Genomic DNA, 19,078 nt, shown 5'->3' with positions numbered 1-19,078 from the left:
TCTACTGTTTTCCAAAGTTAATGCCTATACTCTGGTCAAATCTATACATAAAATTAATGTTCAAGTATAAAATTCTTCAATCACTCTGATATTTTCTGTTGAGAAAAATCATTGTTTTTATTCATTTCCTCCGCGAAAAACGGGAAGCGAAGCCACACACAGACTACGTGGTAAAATAAAAATAGTAGGGCTCTGCATGACTCGTTTGCCGCTCTTGGCTCATTTGCCTGGTGTGAAAAGCCTAGTGTCAGACGGAAGCACCTCGACATACTTGAGAGCTATTTGCAATGAAAAGAAATAATATATCATAATAAACATAGAAATACGTTTTTGGAATCGAACGAAGTATACTGTAGATGAAATTGGTGGTTTTACAGATGTACACCATGACAGGTCCAGTCCTAATTTTGTAAGATGCATAGAGAAATGTATTGTTAGTAGATATCTTTGTTTAAACATAAAAATGAGTAGTTACACTGCAAGCAGGTAAATTACTTCTGAATGATGTAGTCCCTTGATGGAAACCTTTATTCCTTGAATAGTACTGTTCAGATTCAATCTCTTTAAAGCACCTGTACTTGACTTGTGAGAAAATGGATTTTGTAATCTGACAAATCCATCTCACCAAACTTCAGAATCATATTATTTGTTGCTGTTTTAGATAAATGTTGTCTCGAGCCCAAACAGTGGTGAAGGATAGCCTGGTTATCGTGTCACAGCTGTTTTTTTTTTTTTTTTTTATTATATTTAGGCAATGTTACTAATTTAAAATAAGTCCAAAGGGAAATGGTATGTTCTTAGTTGGTACTTCTACCTTAGAGTATATCGAGATGGCAGGGCAAAGAGATGGAAAGTGTATTACTCAATGTCTGTGTTCCAATTCCTTTATATTGTGGCTATGCTTTGGTACTCTTTGGAATGACGCAGTGTATTTTATTTGATTTGAAAAGTCACAAGCAGTACCTTACTGTCTAATAATTTATCCGGTATGTTATGATGAGCTGAATGACTAAAAACCGGGTACCTGCGGGTTATTAAAAGTATTAAAAAAGCATTGAATTTAGTTTTCCATTATTAAAGGTATTAAAAGTATTAAATTAGCTGTTGTAAGTCTGGAATTTTTTCACCGTGGTCTTAATTTTCAAGAACATCTGAGTGCAACCTAAATTATATCCGGGACTAAGTTTTTTTTTTTTGTTTGTTTGTTTTTTTTTTTTGTTTGTTTTTGTTTTTTTGTTTTTTTCAAATCCATAACGAAGATGACTCATAGAATTTTTTCGATGCACTGCACTACAAATCGAAATGCAACTCGTGCGTGCCAAACCACCACAACTGGCAAAACAGAGAATCCATCCACCTCTGCATCGGGAATGCGTCCGTTTGTCGGTGGAACGAAAACCCTGCAGGCAGAAGTATTGTGGATTCTGAACACCAAAACAGACCACCATTCATATACTTCAAATGAGTCCATTGGTGATCTGTTTCTGATATTACGTCATTTTTGGTCGGCATCGGCTGTCACAATGTTGGTCATATTGAGTTTTGTTCCAGAGGGAGCGTTCCCGATGTCTTAACTGTCTTTTGTAATGAATTTTCAGTTGGCAGAAAAAAAACGCACTTTTTCTTAATGTTTAAATAGTCTACATATTTTTATGATCATTATAAATCCATTTACACAATGAAATAACGCTGGAAAAGTTTTTTTAAACATAATGTTGGTCAAATCGTGTTTTTTTCCGGATGGAGCATTCCCGACTTCGTAACTGCAGCCAATTTAAGCTCATCAAGACTTTAAGATAGAGGTAAAATCGGGCCTAAAAAGTCCAGCCCGACCCGAACTGGTCCACGGGTATTAAATTATTATTTATTTCATAACAAGTATTCCTTAGTTTATCATTCATACATCGTTAATATATAGTTATTTCAAAAAGTTAGCGAGAAAGAACCCTGGCCCGGCCCGACGTAATAATTGACATTTTAATTTTGGTCATGTTTTCAGTTTAATTTAGCTGTTTCCAGCTTGCTATGTTTATAATTGCGATGTTTGTTTACCGCTTTTCCTCTTACTGCGAAGAGGGAGGAAGTTACATCGGCCGCCGCTATGATATTTAAGTCATCAGCCATCTGCTGTGACCCGGGAATTTAACGCTTGCTTTCACGCACACTGCTTCCCATGTCAGTCGACACGGGAAATTGTTTTCACACACAACTGCTGCACGGTTAAGTCCTGCTATATTCCCGTTGTTTTGGAGTATGTGATAGGGGCTCAAGTTACATCCAGATACTTTAGGCTGCAGTTTATGGGTCATGCGAAGGCAGTGGACCTGCTTAAACATTTCGGTTTGCCTTTCGAATGAATGTGAATTTTGCCGTTTTAACTCGAGAGTTAGCCATGTTCACTGGGGTCTTGGCAGGTGCACTAACGGCTAGCCTGTTACAGAAGATGGCTGGTCTGAGTCCTGTCCTCCTCCTCTTTTTGTCCATAATTATTGTGTGCGTGTGTGTGTTTAAAAAAATTCTGACAAACTTTATAATGTTACTTTAAATGTGTTTTAATTGTATCTTCAATATATGTACATTCCTTTGTCAAACACACTTAGTAATTGAGGTTAAATTTGATGTTCAGTGCTTTATTTATTTAATATGATTCAATATGGTTTAAATAATAGGTGCGAGAAAAGTATTAATTTTCAGTTGAAATGTCATTAAAAAAGGTCTTAAAAGTCTTGAATTTAGATTTATCAATCCTGGGGGACCCTGTAAAAGCGAAATACAGTACTCAACCAAGGGTAGTTTGGAGTTTATACTGGTCCTTCTCAAAACATTTGCATATTGTGATAAAGTTTTCTGTAATGTACTGATAAACATTAGACTTTCATATATTTTAGATTCATTACACACAACTGAAGACGTTCACGCCTTTTATTGTTTTAATATTGATGATTTTGGCAAAAAAAGTCAAGAAAAACCAAAAGTCCCTATCTCAAAAATTAGCATATCATGAAAAGGTACTCTAAAGAAGCTACTAACCTAATCATCTGAATGAATGAACTCAAAACCCCTGTGAAAGATTCCTGAGGCTTTTAAAAACTCCCAGCCTGGTTCATTTCTCAAAACCACAATCATGCGCAAGACTGCCGACCTTCTGCTGTCCAGAAGGCCATCATTAGCCACGTTTACATGCTGACTTTTATTCATACCGATTCAAATCATTCCGAATGGAAATTTCACATCAGCTGTTTACATGTCACTTCATCTATTCCGATCCAGCGTTTACATGTGACTGCCTTTATTCCGAAAGGACGTTTGACAACTGCCGTCTGACATGCGCAGATTAATCAAAACAAAGCGTCACGTTGCAAAACATGGAGATCGATCGTCAGATCAGCTGCTGTTTTAACTTTTCGAGTGGAAACAAAACTTCAGAATGATACGCCGTTCATTTAAAAAGTTGTGTGGGTGCGCTGTGCGTGTGCTTGGAAGCCATGTTGCCAAGTGACGTCACCACGTCACTACGGAGCATGTGCAGAAAGAACGCAACCAGACACCATTCCGCTTCCCTGTTTACATGATATAATTTTACTTCTAATCGGTTTGGGAAAAGGAATATTCCACCCCTGTGAATCGGAATGAAATTCCATTCGGTTTGGGCCTGTTCATTCCGAATGAGTTGTTTATATGGAACACATTTATTCGGTTTGATCAAATATTCCGATTGGAATTGGAATATTTGGCTCCATGTAAACGTGGCAACTGACACCCTCAAGCAAGAGGCTAAAACACAGAAAGAATTTTCTGAGCGAATAGGCTGTTCCCAGAGTGCTGTATCAAGGCACCTCAGTGGGAAGTCTGTGGGAAGGAAAAAGTGTGTCAGGAAACGCTGCACAACCAGAAGCAGAAGAGGTGACCGCACCCTGAGAAAGATTGTGGAGAAGGGCCAATTCCAGACCTTGGGGGACCTGCAGAAACAGTGGACTAAGTCTGGAGTAGAAACATCTAGAGCCACCGTGCACAGGTGTGTGCTGGAAATGGGCTACAGGTGCCGCGTTCCCCAGGTCAAGCCACTTTTGAACCTGAAACAGCGGCAGAAGCGCCTGACCTTTGCTACCGAGAAGCAGCACTGGACTGTTGCTCAGTGGTCCAAAGTACTTTTTTCAGATGAAAGCAAATTTGGCATGTCATTCGGAAATCAAGGTGCCAGAGTTTGGAGGAAGACTGGGGAGAAGGAAATGCCAAAATTCCTGAAGTCCAGTGTCAAGTACCCACAGTCAGTGATGGTCTGGGGTGCCATGTCAGCTGCTGGTGTTTTATCAAGGGCAGGGTCATTGCAGCTAGCTATCAGGAGATTTTGGAGCACTTCATGCTTCCATCTGCTGAAAAGCTTTATGGAGATGAAGATTTCCTTTTTCAGCATGACCTGGCACCTGCTCACAGTGCCAAAACCACTGGTAAATGGTTTACTGACCATGGCATTACTGTGTTCAATTGGCCTGCCAACTCTCCTGACCTGAACCCCATAGAGAATCTGTGGGTAATTGTAAAGAGGAAGTTGAGAGACACCAGACCCAACACTGTGGATGAGCTTAAGGTCACTATCGAAGCATCCTGGGCCTCCATAACACCTCAGCAGTGCCTCAGGCTGATTGCCTCCATGCCACGCCGCATTGAAGCAGTCATTTCTGCAAAAGTATTGCCGACCAAGTATGTAGTGCATAGCTGATATAATTAATTGAAGGTTGACTTTTTTTGTATTAAAAAACACTTTTTTGTATTGGTCGGATGAAATACGCAAATTTTTTGAGATAGGGATTTTTGGTTTTTCTTGACTTTTTTGCCAAAATCATCAATATTAAAACAAAAGGCTTGAACTACTTCAGTTGTGTGTAATGAATCTAAGATATATGAAACGGAAACAGACAGAAACAGACAGAAAATAATTAATAACTTTATCACAATATGCAAATATTTTGAGAAGGACCAGTATAAACTCCAAACTACCCTTGGTTGAGTACTGTATTTCGCTTCTTAGTCATTCAGCTCATCATAACATACCGGATAGATTATTACACATAAATAATGAACTTTATCACAATATGCTAATTTTTTTAGAAGGACTAGTACATGCTTGTCAATTAAATAGACATTGTGAGTTTTGTAAAACTATCATTAATTAAATTAAATTAAATTAGATATTATAATATTATAAATATTATAAATTAGATATACAGTGAGGAGAACAAGTATTTGATACACAGTCAATGGGAAAACCCATTGACAGTGTATCAAATACTTGTTCTCCTCACTGTATAATATTAGATTAAATTTGTCGGATGGTCCGGTTGGAGAGCTACCTCTCAACAACAAATGCAAATTACTTGTTGAAAAGGTTCAGCATTCACATTGCGCCAACCAAACTTTCCGAGTATTATCACGAGGAGGAAAGACACACTCATTGATTGACAAATACAAGACGAAATACCTCCCTCCTGGGAGGGCAGGAATGGTGGAGCGTCAAAGTGTGGTGCTGTGTGGCTGCACGTAATGTGGCATAACTTAAGTCGCCACTCGGCCAGCGTCTGGGTCGCTCCCTCCCAACTCGATGCCGAGTGAACTGAAGTATATAAAAAATGCATATAGGGGAAAAGTTAACCACGGAAGGGAACCGCGGGGTACCTCCGCTCTCTTTCGTGACTTTTTGGACTGTCAAATTGTCGCCACTTCCCGAGAGGCTCCGTCAGTCTCGGCCACTGTCACTCTCAGGAACAACATGCAAAACACGACCGCCACATTAGAACCTGATTATGTGTGTCAAATGCAACTGCTTATCACAGCACAACATTTGGCCATGGTTAATCATCTGTCGTCTTGCCATTGTTGATTTTGAATAGCATGCGTATCTACTTCCACTTCCAAGGATGCCCTGCTTGTAGCATCTGACGCTGCACATAAAGTAAAAGTGCACCCTGCTCCGGTTGCATTCAAAAGCGAAGCAGGGTCCGCTTGAAGCGAACAGAGACCCACGATTTTTGAGCGGACTATAGTTCGTTTGTTTGGTCCGAACTACTGTTCGGATACACGTTCACATTTACAAAACAAAGCAGCTTTAATGTGTGGTCGTGATTTCGGTCTGTCATGAAATTAAATCTTTAAAGCTAGATATTTACATTATATCTCTCCTTGTGTAATCTGATTAACCATTTTAAATAAACACATTTTGTTATTTATTTCCTGCCTTAATTTGATATGTATAATGGTCACATTGATGGTGCCATTGCTGAGATTGTGAATTGGTCAGGCATAGTCAACCTCTCCATCTTGTCATATTCAGGTTACCAGCTGCCCCCTTCTTCTTTCTCAATTCCCAATGCTCATGGCTCTCACAGGTTAAAGCATCACTACTCATCTTACACATAGAAACTGAGCAAGTGTTTTTTTTTCCCCTTCTCCCCCAGCAGCTTACATTCAGCTTGTCTTTGCCTTTGTCTGCTGGTATATCAGTATGTGATGAATTGGGATACGATGTACCAGTTGTGAATATAAACATTATTTAATAATACAGTGGTACCTCTACATACGATCGCTTCGACACACGAACTTTTCGACATCCGACGTCAAATTTGACTCGCCATTTGTTTCTACATCCGACGACATGCTCGAAATACGACGACAATGGCAGCACCGCAGACGAATGCACGGCGGATTTTGTTGTGTGACAAATCAACACTGGTTTCAGAAAAGGTTGGTACAGGTGGTGAAACAAGGAAAAAGTTGACGCTTACCTTCTAAATGAAGATGCAAATGACAGAAAAATATGAGCGGAGGGTGGGCATCCGTGAAATGGCTCAACAATACATCTCCACGGTCCTCCTCCGACCATCGTTCGCCAGTCTTTATAAGTTAAGCTGACAATTCTTATTGTGGTAACATCTCCAGAGAAATCGCCAACTTCGCCACGTTTTTATCATTTATTTCACAACTTATTCAAAACAAAAACACCTTCTGTCTGCCGCAATTGACGGTGTTCTCAAGAAAGCATTCAAAGTGAAAGTGAAACTCAAGCTCACCGGTCTGTCTCTGGCACGTCAGCACCGCGGTGCGTTCAGGGTCAGCAAAAAACGTCCGCCACATTAGAACCCGATTCGTTACATTAATACAGGAATTATTATTATTATTATTATTATTCCGATTTTGATTTATAATTTATTTGTTTTGCTATGTGTAATTGCCATTTGTAATAGTACCAGCAGTATTTTTTAAGGATTTAGTGAAGGTTTTTGGGCTGTGGAACGAATTAATGGAATTATAATGTATTCCTATGGGAAAATCCTGCTCGACATAATACGACCATTTCGACTTACAAACAAGGTCCTGGAACGGATTAACTTCGTATGTAGAGGTACCACTGTACCTACGTTTCTCCGATTCTATTTTTTTTTTTTTTTTTTTTTTTTTTTTTTTTTTGTAAACCTTATGATCATGACTTTTATAAAAGATAGAAACCATGATATAAATATACAGTGTTATGAAAATATGTGTGCACCCTTGACAATTTCCAATATTTTTTAATTCATACCATAGTTTCCGGACTATAGAGCGCACCTGAATATAAGTCGCACCGCCAAGATTTCACAAAATTTAAGAAATTAATTCCTACATGCACCACACCTGACTATAAGGTGCAGGTGTCCATGTCTTAATGTGGGATATTTATATAAGGAGAGGTTACTCTGAAGTACAGTATATGATTGATTAAAAAAATATATTTGATATTACGATAGTAAAGGGCAAGACACACGGTAGATGATGGCGAAATGCAAAAGTCATCGCCATTGAGCCAAAAGCCAACAAACTGGAGGCGATGCCACTGCAGAGGCAAGCAACAGCGACATGCACCGCCCTGTCTGTGCGTTATTCCTTGTCTCTGATTGGCTATGAATTTGGAGGGCATTTTAAATCCAACAACTTCCCCTACTGCTGCTTTTTTATTTATGTCCCAGAAATCATGCCGAGAGGTACCATAAAGTATGTGCTATTCGCACATTGCTAAAATGATACGCTCCTCCATGTTGACAGTGTTGTTTTTTTCCGAACATAAAAGAGGAAAAACTCTGGGGGGTGTACAAAATTATCGAAAGCCGTCCAAACAATAACTCACGACAAATATGTGACCAAAAGCAACATGTGGACTCATTTTCATTGTTTTTGGGCTTGTGCATATAAATATCAGAATAGCTGCTAATGACTGTGCTGCCTGGATTGGATGTCCATTGACATCCATGACAGCCAATAAGTTAAGACCTGAAATATTGTGAGGGTTCGGGTAAAAATGACACCGAACATCCTGTTTTCCAAGTACAAAGTCAAAATTAATGTTGACAAAGTGTGACATGTGGATGTCAATTTTCATGTTGGCCAGTGTCCTCGCAGGTAGTTAGTCGATCAGTAAATCCGTTGCTGATTGGTTGTCGTGCATGTGACAGTGACAGAAATAGAACCACTTCCTATTTTCGTATATCTCGTCACTGGTCCGCGTTTGCTCTTGTACGTGCATGAGCGTGAATTTTCACGTGCACGTACATCACGTGTTGCTTCGCCGCCATAGGGTTGTCGATTTTTGCCTCATCGTGCTCATTCCATAGAAAATTTATTGAAAGCAAGCGACATCGCTTCTCGTGTGTACGGCCCCTGATAAACACGCATTAACACGAATTTGCGGCCTCTTCATTCGTATGCAGCGGCTTGTCACTGAGGCTACGTCTACACTAGGACAGATCATTTTCTCCGGGGTATTTTGTCGACTATTTTTAGGCCTGTCCACACTTACGTTTAAGGTGCGTTTCAGGCTACCCCGCTTCTGCAGGTATGCCTGCATTTGCGCAAACTACGCATGCGTAGAAAGGAGCAGCCTCATATGTTACGTCATCGCCTGCGCGGTTTACCTCTGAACCAGAAACACATTACTCGCTGGCGGCAAATTTCGAAATTACTACACCTTCTAGACTGTCATTATTTTGTGATCACTGTTTTTTTAGTTAACGCAATTGAACATATCACGCAGGAGCGAGGGTGTAAGGAGAGCTCGCTCGGCTTTTACGAGCAGTCACTGAGTTGTGATTGAAATGAGCCTGACATTGTTACTTGGGATGTTACAATTAATGCTCAGTTGCGCTCTCACCACTTGGAAAATAACAAATAGAAGCATATAGTGTGGAGCTGCGTATATTTCCTGGAAGCCGTAACCAGGAGTGCTTGTGCATAGCAGTGGCGATCCTGGAAGTGGCGACAATTTTGACTGGCAGAAATGTCATGGGAAAAAAAAAACTGATCGCAGCTCTTTGACTAGGGTACCACTCAATTCACTTTTCGGGGTTTCATTTTCCTTTACGGATTTTTATATACTCATGTTCAGTCGGCATTGAGTGGGAGGGGCCAGCCCCGCAGCTGGCTGTTTGGAGACAACGCGGGAGACGAGCTCTGTAAAAATCGCTAATCTCTGCGTCATCCGCGATGGTAGAACCACAAAGGGGCACTGTGTGGAAAAGAGGAGCAAAAATGCCACGTTGTGATCGTCTGCCTCCATTGTTTACGATGCCGTCATGCCTCACTAAAAATGGCGACGGCATGGCGTGACCTCCGTAGTATCCGATTGTTGTACGGAGACAGCAGTCCATATTAAGCGGCGTGTAATATTACCCGCCTACCAGTGTTGGGAGTAACGCCGTTATAAATAACGCTGTTACGTAACGGCGTTATTTTTTCAGTAACGGGGTAATCTAACTAAATACTTTTTCCGTCATTACAACGCCGTTACGGTTACTCACGGTCAAAAGCGGTGCGATACTTACTCTGAATAAATTGAAGAAACTACCAGCCGTGTCGAGTCGACTCTCTGCTCTGTTGATTTGTCATCCAAGACTTGGGGTGCGTTCAGGTTCGAGAATAGCGCACGTACTTCTGACTCAAAGCTGTTTGTCCCTGCTCATTCAATTTGACAATGCTTTCCAAAGTTTGGTAATGTTTCTGTGTTTGCTACACCTGATGCTAGCCTCGTTCCCATCTCCCACTGTCAGCCAGCAATAATTCTGCTTCCACCTTGAGGACGGCAGACGCTTTGAAGGTGACGTGAATTGTCGGGAAACGAGCCTACCTGAATGCAGCACCTCGAGAGATGCGATGGAAGCAGACCCGGCGGCATGGGCGGGCATTAGGGGGCCGGGCCCGCCCTGAGGGACGGCTGTGCCCGCCCTAGCTCGATTAAACTGTACTGTGTAATTTTTTAAAAATCTTCCACAAAAACACACACACACGGAGAGAATGAACCCTATATTCCAGTGTTTTTCAACCGATTCAGTGTTTCCCCTAAGATTTTTTGAAGCTGTGGTGGTGGGCTGCATCGGAGTCGGACAGCCTCACCATGTCGTGCCACAGCGAATTTTTTTTCCTTCATTTTTTCCCCCCAAGAAGAACCATAACAAAGATATATTTGAAATATTTCATTAGCCAGGCTAATGTTGTACCTCTCAGCTACAGTACATGTATGTAAAATGTGTAGCTGATTACAGCTACGTTACCCGATGTACTAATGCGACTTTTTTTCTCGTGGCAATAGTACGACTTACATCTCGTAGTGACTCAGGGTTGGCAACCCAAACTGATGAAAGAGCCATATTTGACCCCAAAAAAAACAAAAAAAAAACTGATACAGTATGTCTGGAGCCACAAAAAATTAAAAGCCTTGTACAAGCCTTATAATTATCGATACTAGCTATATTAGCCTACTATAGAAATGACTAAGTTGGCTAGAAATACGTAATTAGCCTTCATGATTAAATGTTTATTTTCCCTGCAGTGGATCCTATAGAGAATGACGCACCACGTGACTACTCTGTTGTACTATGCCACCACAAGTTTAACTTCATTACAATATTAATGAATTGAAAGAATGTTTGTGTCATGTTTGTCCTCCTAGAAATCCTATTAAAACAAAAAAATATATTTCCCTCCCCCATCTTTTTCCATTTAAAAAAAAAAAAAAAAAAAAAGCTCCGAAGCATCGCTAAAGAGCCGCATGCGGCCCGAGAGCCGCGGGTTGCAGACCCCCGTCGTAGTCCTCCTTTTTCCTTTTATTTGACCCTCATAAGTACTACATTACCACAACAATAACAGTCCTTCTGTCAACTGACCCATTTAGAGCACTGGGGGAATTCTAATAGCCGTGTAAAGAGTTTTACTTGATTCGGTGAGAAGGTGAATAGTTTTTTCCCCGTTGTTCGTAAACTAAATTTCCACACAAAGGCACGTCGAGGTACCATTAACTTAGCAAGGAGAGGTATGAGAGTCATTTTTCGAGTGTCCCAGAGCTCGCGAAATTTGGGTGGGGGGGCGCATTTATCAAAGTTTCGTCAGCCGTAATTGTCTGAAGTTGGCGCGCCGGTGTTGTGCCGAAAAATAGCCACTCCACGTGAAATGTCTCCCCTGACGGGAGCGCCCACACGTCACTCGTACAAACAGCCTTTTCTTACCAATCGATGGAACCAGAAACGACGTTCTTGTACCGTGAATATGTATCATTTTACTCTGCTTGAACTGATAAATCGTTTACTGTGACCAACGCTCTGAAAATAGAGCAAGGCTTTATTTTGGGCCCCGCCTCTCCGCAGTCTCTCAGCGCAAGTTAGTCAAAGTTTGCTTTCCGTCCAAGACGGCCGTCCACCGCTCACTTTCGCCGAAAAGTCCGATCCAAATTATTGTAATGCCCCGGATATGGGCAAGAAGGAGAGAAGTCTGTATTTGCTTACCCACTTTATTGTGGTAACAATAATAAAGAAAAACAATAACAAAATAACAGCGGGCTGCTACGACATGCGACCGCTATCTCTCGCTATCTCGCTCGTTCTCCCATTCTTCCTACTCGTTCCCCTTGCGTCTCTTAAGGGGGGGCCTGCATAGTTACGAACATTAGGCTACAATACACAATGAATAGGTGTCCGCTGAACTCCTCCCACTCGGCTGCCGCTAGTTTGAAGCGGCCTTAAAAAAAATTTTTAATTTAAATAAATAAATAAAATACATCTCATTTGCCAGGCGTGGCGGCTTTCATTTTAGTGTGGCGGTGCGCCACAATCTGTTGAATATAGGGGAATCCCTGCGATTGTGCCCCCGCCATGAGAGATCGTGAGGTGTGCCGAGAGAAATTATCCAATGTCGCTTTTTTTTTAACATCGTCGATTCGTCGGGCAAAGTTGCAGTAGGAAGGAAGGAGTAGGCAAAAAGTTCTCGGTTGTGTGCAGATGAGTCATGTTGCCTTCAAGAGCTGCTCGGATTTCTAGCCATCGGCCACCTTGCTCTCCGCAACAATGTGGACCCCAGCACGTCTACTGTTCATTATTTGACTCGTCAAGTATCGATATACACAAAAGTGTCCTTTCATTTTATCCATATGTGACCACCGTTAATCCTCCCTCTTTGTTTTATTCCAACACATTATCGAGGACAGCAAGGTGGGAGATGGCTAGAAATCAGAGCAGTTCTTGAACGCGACACGAGCGGCTATCTAGCGCCATGGCGCCATACAAGCTTAAACGTCATCTCCAAATGAACGCCTGTCGCTTCAGAACAAGTCAATGGACTATTTTTTTACGCCTTTATGAAAACACAGTGAAATGGGCAACTTTTTTGAGAAAAACTACAAAGTTAAATAAGAAAGCCCTGAAAGCCAGTTACTTTGTTGCTAAATCCCAAAAGTCCCAAACTGTGGCAAAGACGTTAATACTACCTGCCTGCAAAGCCATTGTCAGCGAGACAACCAGCCCTGATGTGCTTAAAGACATTGCTCAAGTCCCCTGTCTGATAGGTTTTCAAGCCTAATTGCTAAACGATGCACACGGAGTAAGTATAAATACTGAGAAATTATTTTATAATTAAATATACTGTACAGAAAGTAATTTTGGAACATTTTGGTGTGGTGTGCCGCGAGATTTTTTCCAACATAAAAACGTCCCGTGACTCAGAAAAGGTTGAAAAACACTGCTCTAGTCATCCTATCTTGATCTGTCGTCATTCAATTCAACCAATCTGAGCAGCGAATGTAGGCAATTTCTAGCCAATCACAGATATGGCGGGCGGGCTGAACAGGGATTTCTCCGGTTACAGAAATGGCGATTGAGCGGCTCCTCCGTTGCTAATTCATATTGGAATGGACGTCCGTGTTTTTTTCAAGAAACTAAAGACGAACTCAAGCCATGACAAAGACGCGGCCGAAAGTCAACATGAAGGGACAGCGCTGCCACCTCCTGCAGTTTCACTGACTGACACTATCATCAGAAAATATAATGGGTAAAAACATCACTGTTATGGCTAAATTTACCCCCCCCCCAAAAAAAAATGTAATGCCCCCCCCCCCCGTAATTTCTTTCTGCAGCCGGGTCTGGATGGAAGTGATTGTGAGTGGCTGAGGGTTAAAGTCATGTGTCGTGGTAAGCCAATCAGAGCCGGTGACAAGCAAACCGGAACAGCGCATGCGGCAAACACACACACGCAAAACAGATGCACAGGGTCGGGATGGCAGAGCATTCAGAAGAAAAATTGTCCTTTAAGAGGTGGAGATACAGTGGGGAGAACAAGTATTTGATACACTGCCAATGTACGTATTGACACTATTCCAAGTTTGTCGAAATTAAAGGAAAGAACCTGCATGTAATGTGTAATTTATGTCCCGGGGCAAAGCTTTTGTCGACATCTGTAGTAAGCAATTCAAATCTGCTGAAGCACCTAACAAGTTAACTACCTGTCTGTTCTTCTCTATTCCACTGACTCGAATACTGCTCAGAAAATTTCAAATTCTTTGACATACAACAAGGTCTTTTTAAAGTAACGGAAATAGTTACTTTCCCTGGTAACTAGTTACTTTTACTATAGAGTAATTCAGTTACTAACTCAGTTACTTTTTGGAAGAAGTAGTGAGTAATGTAACTAATTACTTTTTTAAAGTAACGTGCCCAACACTGCCGCCTACATTATCTGTCTAACAACTAATCCGGATAATAGGCATACTAGTGTAGCCGACATGCCGTATAGTCCAAATAACTACATGTTTAAGGCCATTATCCGTCCTAGTGTAGACGTAGCCTGAGCCAGAGTCACACTCATTTCTCTGAGGCAATTCTATAAATAAAAAAAACTTACTTTAAAAAACAGGTCACTAAAATATATAAAAGCTTGAGCCGGACAAAGTCCTCTTAACCATCCCCATCATAGCATCTGATATATCCAGGCCCAGGGCTAAAAGCTGTTAGTGCTAGACCTAGCATAGCAGCTTAGTTGTAGCACACTGTGGCCATCCATCCTTTTTAAATGGAAAAAAAAAGTCAAAACAACCAGAGCTAGTTTCAAACTGCTCCTCTGTATTGGGATCAAGCATTGGACTGAGAATTCCTGAGCAATAAGGTTCTTTGAATGCTGGTTTACAACATCTAATCAGCATTAGCATAACATCATCTTCTCGTAGCAAACGGTGAATATCCATCCTTTTAAAATTGTTCTCATGTAGTGATATTTATCATCAGACGGAGTCCTATTTATCTTTAAAATCCCCAGAGATTTGGATGAAGTCTGACGAAGCTTCTGGCTAGCTTTGTCATTGCTAGCTAGTGTAGCAGTACAAGCAATATCATGGCAAAATTTGTCTTATCCATCCGTCTCTATCCATAGTTAGACTTAAATGTTTCTTCTGTAGTGGTAGCAAGGATCTTCTCTTGACAACAAGTCCTTGTACGCTGTACGTGAAATAAACTACGGCAGTAGAGACTTTGAACAGACCACACCCTAAGTGTCAGCATCATCATTATGCACTGGGCCATGCACCAAATTAAAATGAAAACGTGTTTTTTGTTGGTGATTTTTAAACGAGAAAATCCATAAATAAGCCACTTCCATATAAAAGCCACAAAAGTACAAACAGAGAGGGGAAAAAGTAGCTCCATATAGTCCCTAAAATACTATAAATCATTGGGTGTTGGGATCAACTTCATTTTTATTTATAACCGAAACTGATAGAGTAATATTTAGGAAGTGAAACCAAGTTTATTAGATTAACAAAATGTGCATTATGCATCAAAACAAAATTATACAGGTGCAAAAATTTGGGTACCCCAACAGAAAAAATGAATAATTATTCAGTTGATCTTTTTGCCAAAATAGCAGTTTAAGACATTTCTTCTGACTTCCAATGAGTTTCAGGATTCTGTTAGAGATATTTTGGACCGTTTTTCCCTACAAGACATCTGCAGTATAATTACGTTTGATGGTGGCCGACAGCATGCATCATCATCATCAGATCATCCCACAGATTGTCAACGATATTCAGGGCTGGGGACTGGGAACATTGCACTGTGGGTACTAAGTGCTGTGGAATGCAATGTTTTTTGTTTTGGTTTTTTTTACCACCATGCATATCACCCCTTGTTAGCACCAAATAGCTCAGTTTCATCAGTCGACAGTACCTTTTCCAAAATCGACAGATTTAAAAAAATTGTATCAAGACTGATCTGTAATTACGGATCTATTGGTGCCTGTGTTGTCTGTAGGTTAGGAGTTAGCCAGTAGAGGGCAGTCGCATACCGCTTTTAGCCTATAGTGCGCTGGAGCGCACTCGTGGTTGTTTTGATTGTAATTTTTAACATGCATTATCCTCATTACAAAATGTCAAATTTTTGTTTGGGAATGGAATGGAGCCTGGTTATCAAATGTTTTGTTTCTTCTTCATATATCTATGGTTAAAAAAAATCTGACATTATGCAAGGTTTTGCTGGATGCCAAGCTGAGGTTGATCAGTCATTACCTTGTGGAGGAGTCTGTGACATTTAAAATGGCAAGAAGCCAAGACTGACTCTCTGTAATAAGGGAAGTGCATAATGGTTTATGTTCACATCCTGTGAACATTTGTATCAGTGTGCACACTTGTTTTTAACCTGAAGGTCATAACGGATGCTAAAAGCTATTTGGCTGTCTGTCATGAGCCCAGATTCCCTTTAGCCTCCCTTCTCTAGGTCTGTCACTACCCTGATGCATGAATTGACCCAGCAACCTATTCTAAAAGAAATATTTATTTTTGTAGCTGTTTAACTACAGTATATCATGGTTTCTCTAACAAGTAAAACAACGGCAGTTTTGCAACATGTTTTCAAAACAACAGTTGAGGAGCACATGTAATTCAGTATTCAATTCATTCTGTGCATATCTTAATATTTCAAAATTCTTTTCTATTTTTTTTTATTGTTTAAACCCCCGTTTACTGCCATTAGAGCCAACTGAGTAGTATTACAAAAAAAGTAAACTGCCCACGTATTCCCTGTATGTTGGCAAATTCATATAATCCACACACATATTTCCTGTGTGTTGGCAAATTCATATATCAAACTAGGGCTGGGCGATATGGCCTTAAACACGTATCACGATAAATTGAGCAGATTTACCTCGATAACGATAAATGACGATAAATTCACCCAAGCAGACTGTTATATAATTTGAAAATCTGAATCAATGCATGAAATACAGATTAACCGTTTCTTGTTGATTTATTTACCAGCTTTCAATTTAATATATTTAACAATTGTACATGCAGTCTAAACATTAAGTATATAAAAATTTATTGTAAACAATAAGAATTCAAGTATGAACATTTAAAACAGCTTGTATGGCTTGAACAATGTACATTGTCAAAATCAATATGCCTGTGCAAACATGTCATTGTAACACAAATTACTTACAGCTTGAACAGTACACTTCAAAAAGACAACTTACTGTTAATGGCTGCTGTGACATAATTACTCAACACAAGTGTTTACTGCAAGGTTTCAGGTTTTTTTTTTTTTTTCCCAGTGCATTTTTTAATACATACACACACACATTAAAGCTGCATTGATCTAATGACACAGAATTAAGCACATACAGAAAAATAGCTGGGGCCATTAAACGGTTATATTATAATTTTCACTGTTAGATTGTACTTTATGCTGAATGCTTTACCATCACAAAAGCTATCAGAGAAATCACACACAGACAAGAGATACACAATAACGTGATAAACTAATGCTGCATTCCAGAGAAGTGGGAAGTCGGATTTATCCCACTCGGATGGTACCAGTTCCGATCTCAAAGCGTTCCAAGCAAATGTAAACAACAAAGATGGCTGATCGCGACGAGGTGTTTTTTATTTTGGCCATCCAAATACATTTTGACCTCCAGCGAACCTGCCTTCCTATAAGCGATCAAATAGTAGAGGAAAAACGACGGCTGCGTTATAGCCCACACTGTAAACTGCCTTTTTTTTACTTACATCCTTTGCTGATCGTCAATATAAAAACATAGCACAACAAAGATAATTCACTGTATGAGAAAAAAATACATGGCGTCTCAAATAAACTTGATTTACTTCATTATTGTGTTATCATTCAATACGTTTTCATGAGCACCAATTTGTCCAGTGACGTCAGATTGAAACAACTTGGAAGTCGGGGTAGTTATTTTTTCTCCGACTTGGACCTACCAGTTCGAGTGGCGTTCCAATGATATTTTCCAACTCGGAGGTCGGAAAAGTCCGACATCCCACTTTTCTGGAACGCAGCATAATTGCTAGATGCAGTCAGAGACCAATCCACTCATTAAGTTCAGCTGTTTCAACTAGTTTAGAGCCGCTATCCGACTCCATCACGTTCATTTGTAGCGTTAGCCGCTAGCGTTAGCCACTAGCGTTAGCCACTAGCGTTAGCCTGTGGCTTGGCTACCAGTAGAAAGCATTGAAAGCATCCTCTTTGGAAATCGTGAGAACAAGGGAGGACAACGGGTGAAAGTCCGTCTGGGTGCCGCCAAGAGTCTATTTAATGTCGGGTGAAAGTTTGGCGAACCTCCCTTAAGCAACACTCCATCACGTTTGCTTGTAGCGTTAGCCGCTAGCGTTAGCATACCGGCCTCGTTTGATTGGCTTCCTGAAAACCACGTGATTCCATACGTAAGCACACTGTCTGCTTTCTTAAAGGGGAATGAACATAGCTGAACAACACAGTCAAAGCGGGATGAAAAGACTATATGTTTTTTGTTTTATTAAATTACCGAATTTACTGTCATGGTCAAAATGACGTCGTTCATCGTAAAGAATTTCGGTAAATTTAAATTTTCGGTTTACCGCCCTGCTCTATATCAAACTAACTTTTTATTTCCGAATGATTAAAAGTTTAAGCGACAAGTGCGGACCAATATGAATGGTAATTAAAAACTTGTGACAAAAAAACATTTCCTGTAAACCTAGCCTTACTTTTCCATATCCAGCCATGACCCTTTTCAATTCAAAGTGGCGTGATCTTCTCACAAACACATATTTTATATGTGTCGTTTGACCATTGTTGATAACACATGATGACCCTTTAAGCTTTTTGCCTCAAGGGGTGATTGAGTAATTTTATGGTTAAAATATTCGTAATTTTCGGACTATAAGGCACACCTGAATACAAGCTGCAACCGACCAAATTTGACATGTGTCTTTTGTTCATTGATAAGCCGCCGCTGTCTTCACTGTATTATGGGATACAGGTAGTCCCCGGGTTATGAACGAGTTCCGTTCCTATGCTGGCGAATAACCCGAATTTGTGTAAATCTGTATTTAACTCTTCAAATGCCCTTAAATCTCAAATTAACTACCCAAAAAGTCAGAAATAGTGTATTTTGGTTAATGATGGTTAGCAGTAGCAGCATTAGGTCTGGCTGGAGTGTCGCCTTGTATGACTGAGCAGACTCAGACGTCTGACATGGATAAAGGACAGCTGCGCTCTGGTTTGGCCCACATAAGGCTGTAAGTTGTTTCAGCTAATATATGTTTCTGTATGCATTTGTAATTAAGTTTTGAGCTACAGTTTGTGTTACACATGAGAGATTTGCTATGGGAATTGTAAATATGTTAGCATTTGTGGCATTTAAGATAGCGGACTTTTGTTAGCATTATTAGGCTAATTTAATCTACTAAATTTACATAATGTTTGGACTAGATGGACACTTGAACACCAATTGTTGTGTGTCAAGCGTTTTA

General features: G+C 40.4%; 1 protein-coding gene across 1 annotated transcript in view; it reads left to right on the top strand.

The window, feature by feature from the left end:
• Positions 1–19,078, top strand: part of trip4 (thyroid hormone receptor interactor 4) — a 135,440-nt gene that overhangs the window by 56,483 nt on the left and 59,879 nt on the right. The window lies entirely within an intron of this gene.

Source organism: Corythoichthys intestinalis, chromosome 1 (assembly GCF_030265065.1).
Source record: "Corythoichthys intestinalis isolate RoL2023-P3 chromosome 1, ASM3026506v1, whole genome shotgun sequence".
In the NCBI taxonomy this organism is placed as follows: domain Eukaryota; kingdom Metazoa; phylum Chordata; class Actinopteri; order Syngnathiformes; family Syngnathidae; genus Corythoichthys; species Corythoichthys intestinalis.
Note: the sequence above shows the minus strand (reverse complement) of the source record. Positions and strands in the feature narration are given on the sequence as shown.